The sequence below is a fragment of the Glycine max genome, chromosome 19 (assembly GCF_000004515.6).
Source record: "Glycine max cultivar Williams 82 chromosome 19, Glycine_max_v4.0, whole genome shotgun sequence".
NCBI lineage: Eukaryota > Viridiplantae > Streptophyta > Magnoliopsida > Fabales > Fabaceae > Glycine > Glycine max.
The window spans coordinates 18,717,715-18,723,945 of record NC_038255.2 but is presented as its reverse complement, the minus strand read 5'-3'; the positions used below and the strand labels follow the sequence as shown (position 1 = coordinate 18,723,945).

The window sequence follows — 6,231 nt, the reverse complement described above, 5'->3', positions numbered from 1 at the left end:
GTGTATACACCTGAAGGGTGAATGCTGTGAAGATTTCCCCGGACGCCCGAAATGGACTTGGTTTAATGCACAAATTGATAAAAGAACATATTTTGGAAACATTGGGTTGATTTAAAATAGAGGAAATGAATCCTGAGCCCTAGCATCACATGACCATAAAAATTTGACACTTGAGTGTCCACATAGGTGCATGCATGACCAGTTTTGCATAAAGTTTCCAAATCATCATTTTTTTGCATTTGTATCATGGAAATAATGTGGGGCATCCCTTTTTATCCTTGAACCAAACCAAACCCTGACATGTATCATGCCTAGCCATTCTACAAGTCTTGAGCCAAAATCCTGACTCACCATAAACCTTGACCCAGGGTGAGAATGTTAATCCTTACCCTCGGAAGCAAAAAAGAAGAGAAGGAAAATTTCCAATCAACGGAAAAGAGAAGGAAAATTTCCAATCAAAGGAAAAAAGGAAGCAAGGAAATTCCCAATCAAAGGGTGGGAGAAAGAAAAAAGAAAAGAAAGAAAATTCCCAACCAAAGAATGGGAGAAAGTAAAAAAGAAGAAAGCTCCTGGTCAAAGAAACCAGAAGAAATGTGCAGAGAGGTCTTTGGACCCGACAATATCTGAACAATACAGAATTGTCACCAAATGAACAAAAGAAAGAAAAGGAAACCATGACCTAAAAGTGGTCTTCTCCCTTTGATTACCAACCAAAATCCTGTGCATCGGTGACTTGTTCGCCCCACACTAAACAAAAACAGAAAAGGAAAAAGCCAACAAAAAATCAAAAGCCAAAAACACACAAAAGCCGAAAAACCCATCAAGAGAACATTTCCCAAGGGAAGTCTTATTGATCCATGATCACGCATGTAATTTTTGATTTGATAGGAAATAATTTGCAAAGTCAAGTCATGACATATCTATGGTTCGGAATTAGGATGAAACACTTACCTGTGTGAGATTGATACACTTTGAGTGGATTTCTTCTATTTTTGTCGAACCCAGTGTTTCCTCTAAATGGTCATTTAGAAACGAAATGCTAACATCCAAAATCTCATTTATGGCTATGGGGGATTTCATCAGCAGACTCTCCTTCCCTGGTAGACGCATTGTTTGTCACTCAAAAAAGGCATATGCTGCTCTAATCGGTTGGAATATTTGTCTCTTTGCTAAAGCATGTTTGCATTTTTAGTGGAGAAAACACCGAGACTTTTTCAAGTCTCACAAGTTATCCAGAACTACGTAGGTTTGAGTTCCTCATTGGAGGATACGTAGGAGCAAGAGCCTCGCTTTTGTCGACCGCACCGCTTTTTGTTACCATGATCCAAGAGCTGGTAGCCCGCGGAGATACCTTACGGTTATCCGCACCTCGTCATTCAGTAACCCCAAGTGTGATTGATGAGCAGAGGCCAATGTGGTCATCTGCGCCCTTTCCGGAGATGTCAGCATCTTCCAGTGGAGACTTTCTCAAGTCTCACAAGTTATCTAGAACTACGTAGGTCTGAGTTCCTCATTGGAGGATACGTAGGAGCAAGAGCCTTGCTTTTGTCGGCCGCCCCATAATCTTTGTCATACTGACCCTGAGGTCATGTGACATGCACCCTTGTGTCATCCAGAGGCAGCGGGCCCGATGACACGCGGAGATACCTTGCGGTTATCCGCACCCTTGTGTCATCCAGAGGCGGCGGGCCCGATGACACGCGGAGATACCTTACGGTTATCCGCACCCTTGTGTCATCCAGGGGCGGCGGGCCCGATGACACGCGGAGATACCTTACGGTTATCTGCACCCTTGTGTCATCCAGAGGTGGCGGGCCCGATGATACGCAGAGATACCTTACGGTTATCTGCACCCTTGTGTCATCCAGAGGCGGCAGGCCCGATGACACGCGGAGATACCTTACGGTTATCCGCACCCTTGTGTCATCCAGAGGCGGCGGGCCCGATGATACGCGGAAATACCCGAGTGGTTATCCGTATAAACTTTCTTTTGCTATCTGTAAGACAGAACGCTTGATAGCATGCAGAGACTGACATAGTCTTCTGCACCTTTTGTTCCTCCGGGAGCAACAAGTCATTTACATGCGGAAATTTTATGGTCACCCGCGACTCTCGTCAACCGAGAGGAGCGAAATTAGTGTCATACCCTAATTTTCGTCCGGGGACCTTTGCTTGATGACATGCGACCTTTCTTTGGTCCTTGTGAGGTGCTTGGCACCCATCATTAGGAAATTTGTGAAATTCCGGGAACGACAAGTCATGGTCACCCGCGACTCTCGTCAACCGAGAGGAGCGAAATTAGTGTCATACCCTAATTTTCGTCCGGGGACCTTTGCTTGATGACATGCGACCTTTCTTTGGTCCTTGTGAGGTGCTTGGCACCCATCATTAGGCAATTTGTGAAATTCCGGGAACGACAAGTCATGGTCACCCGCGACTCTCGTCAACCGAGAGGAGCGAAATTAGTGTCATACCCTAATTTTCGTCCGGGGACCTTTGCTTGATGACATGCGACCTTTCTTTGGTCCTTGTGAGGTGCTTGGCACCCATCATTAGGCAATTTGTGAAATTCCGGGAACAAGAAGTCATTTGCATGTGGAGATTTTATGGTCACCCGCGACTCTCGTCAAATCGAGAGGAACGAAATTAGTGTCTTATCTTTACTTTCCTTTTATCTCCAATAAAAGACAAGTAAAGAGGGGCAACTGTCATACCCTAATTTCGTCCGGGGACCTTTGCTTGGTGACATGCGACCTTTCTTTGTTCCTTGTGAGGTTCTTGGCACCCATCATTAGGCAATTTGTGAAATTCCAGGACATGCCGGAAAACCAAAAAAATATTGATGCACAATCCGTAAGTTTCCGTGACACACCGGAAATCAAATGGAAGCATCGTTGCATAATTAAGTGAGGTTCCGTAACATTCCGTAAGTCAAAAAGGGGATGATTATGTAATCCGCAAGGTTCCGTAACATTACGGAAAGAAAACAAGTATCGTTATGAAATTCGTAAGTTTCCGTAACTTTACGAAAAAAGAATCACAAAAAAAAGCAGAGGGGTGTACTTAGTAAAAATGGGGTTGCAAATAGCACCCAGGCCCACTTGGGCCCTCCAGAATATTCCTCCAAAAGGCTGTTGCTTCTGGAGGAAGCAACCTGGCTCGCCTGGGCGAGCTGAGCTCGCCTGGGCGAGCTAGACGGCAACCACCTCCCCTATTTTGCTATAAATAGGGGAGGAAGTGAAGAAGAAAAGGGTTCAGCCCCTTTGGCACTTCTCTCTCTTTCGAATTTGCTTGAAAAAATTGTTTCCGTGAAGAAAATCTAAGCCGAGGCGCTTCCGAAATGTTTCCGTAACGTTTTCCGTGAGGAATTTCGCAAAGGTTTCAACCGTTCTTCGACGTTCTTCATTCGTTCTTCATCGTTCTTCGATCTTCAACGGGTATGTACCTCGAACCAAGCTTTTCGATTCATTCTATGTACCCGTAGTGGTCCACATTGTGTTTCGTGCATTTTTATTCTCGTTTTGTTTACTTTTTATACCCCCTGTTGACGTGCTTAAGCCATTTTACTTAAGTCATTTCTCGTTTAACTTAAAAATAAAATCAATTTCCACCGAACGTTTGAATTGTATTATTCGTTAACTTCGGTTAAAATAAATTCCAACCGTTCGGTCGTGTCGTAACCACGTTGGAAATAAAAAAAAAGAGGTAAAAAATAATATAATAATAAAAAAAAACATCTTTTAGCAAAATAAAGCGGAAAATCAATCGGACGTTTTCTCTTTGGGATTTCTCATTCTTAATCGAATTGATTAATAACTAAAGTGAAACTAAGGCTAAAATCAACTCGCCTAGTCAAGCTCGTCCACAAAAATAGGCTTTTGAAGTTTGTCATTTCAATTTCTCACTAAGTAGAATGGATCATTTTTAAGGTCCAACGCCTTAAAATGATCACCACTTAAGTAAAATAGAATCACTTGATAAGAAAGAACTACGTAGGTCTGATTTCCTCATCGCAAATTGAGGAATACGTAGGAGCAAAGGGAAACACCCTTGTCGACCACAAAAAAAGAAAAAAATATAAAGGGTATAAAGGATATAAGGACATAAAAGGGAAAGTAAAAATCAAAGTCATGTTTGCACATTCGATTAAAGGCTGTCGTCCCTTGGGACGGACGTGTGGGGTGCTAATACCTTCCCCGTGCGTAAATACAACTCCCGAACCTTTCACTTAAAAGTTCGTAGATCGCGTCTTTTTCCGGTTTTTCCGACATTTTCCTCAAATAAACGTTGGTGGCGACTCCGCGCGTATTCCTTTCATGGAACACGCATCCCGCGAGTCTCGCGTCGCCCTCTCGCCGAAGGGTAGGTTGCGACAGAAACCAACAGGATAGGCAACACTTCTATTAGCTAAATGAATTACCACATCAGTTGACTGCAAGGGACCTAGAGATAGAGAATTAAAAATCGACAGAGGCATAACACTAACAGAGGCTCCTAAATCTAGCATGGCATTGTCAAACTTACTATTCCCTATAGTACAAGGTATGCTGAATGTACCTGGATCTTTGCATTTTTCAAGAATTTGAGGAACAGATTTACCAATCAATGCGGAGACATTTCTGCTCATGCTAATTCGTTCACTTCCTTTAAGCTTCCGCTTATTAGTGCACAGCTCCTTCAAGAATTTGGCATATCTTGGAATTTGCTTTATTGCATCCAACAGAGGTATGTTTACCTCTACTTTTCTAAACGTTTCCAAGATCTCTTTCTCTGCCTCTTCCATTTTTTTGTTGGAAACTGCTCTTGGAGGGAATGGAAGAGGGGGAATGTGCTGCTTCTGCAAATCAGAATTACCTGTGGAAGAAGATTCACCTGCACAGAAATTGTTAGGTAAATTTTTGTCATCACCTTTTTCTGGAATAGAGTGAAGTTTGGCAGGTTCATTTGCAGATGAGGAAGGTGCTACGGGTTGAGGTCCTTGACACTGCTTTCCCGACCTCAATGAAATGGCACTGACATTTTTGGGATTTTGGACAGCTTGAGAAGGCAGCTTGTCGGAATTCTGGGACTGTTGTTGATTCAATTGGGTAGCTAATTGTCCCATCTGATTGGTTAAGCTCTGAATGGAGGCTCTGGTCTCTTGCTGAAACTGCATGTTCTGCATAGTCATTTGCCTCACAAGTTCTTCGAGGGAAGGTTGTGGAGGGGCCTCAACTGTTGGCTGTTTCTGGGGTTGTTGCTATTGTTGGATTGGTGGAGGAATGTATGGTCTGCTTGGGCCAGCAGCATTTTGGAAGGAAGGAGCAGGCTGCTGTTGTTGTTGCTGAGGGCTGGACCATCTGAGGTTAGGGTGATTCCTCTATCCAGGGTTGTATCTATTGCTGGAAAGGTCATAATTGTTCTGTTGTGGTTGATTTTGCTGCTGAGGTTGAGGAGGTCTATTGTAAATATTTGCAGCATAAGCTTCAGGCTGCTCAATTGCTCCAGGTTGCTGCATGGAAGGGCAAAGGTCTGTATGGTGGTCAGTAGAGGAGCACAGACCACAAACCCTTGCGACAGGTACAGATTTCTGATTCAAGGCCAGCTGGGTTACCAAGTTGACCAACGCATCCAGTTTGCCTTCAAGCTTCTTAGTTTCAGATGATGCAGATGGGTTTGTAGCTACCTCATGCACTCCTCTAATGACTATGGCATCATTTCTGGCGCTAAACTGCTGGGAATTGGAAGCCATCTTCTCAATTAAATTTCTGGCTTCAGCAGGAGTCATGTCTCCAAGGGCTCCACCACTGGCAGCATCTATCATACTTCTCTCCATATTACTGAGTCCTTCATAAAAATATTGGAGAAGAAGCTGTTCTGAAATCTGATGGTGGGGGCAACTGGCACATAGTTTCTTAAATCTCTCCCAGTACTCATACAGGCTCTCTCCACTGAGTTGTCTAATACCTGAGATATCCTTCCTGATGGTTGTGGTCCTGGAAGTAGGGAAAATTTTTTCTAAGAATACTCTCTTAAGGTCATCCCAGCTCGTGATGGACCTTGGAGCAAGGTAATACAGCCAGTCCTTTGCCACTCCCTCTAATGAATGAGGAAAAGCCTTCAGAAATATGTGATCCTCTTGGACATCTGGGGGTTTCATGGTGGAGCAGACAATGTGAAATTCTTTCAAATGTTTGTGCGGGTCTTCACCTGCAAGGCCATGAAACTTTGGAAGCAAATGAATCAGTCCAG

The 6,231-nt window shown here is 43.7% G+C and overlaps 1 non-coding gene across 1 annotated transcript; it reads left to right on the top strand.

Moving 5' to 3' along the window:
• The first annotated feature begins 5,861 nt into the window (after window positions 1-5,861).
• Window positions 5,862-5,968, top strand: LOC113000526 (small nucleolar RNA R71). The gene has a single exon (XR_003265859.1). It is a non-coding gene; the product is annotated as a small nucleolar RNA R71 (small nucleolar RNA).
• The last annotated feature ends 263 nt before the right edge of the window (window positions 5,969-6,231 follow it).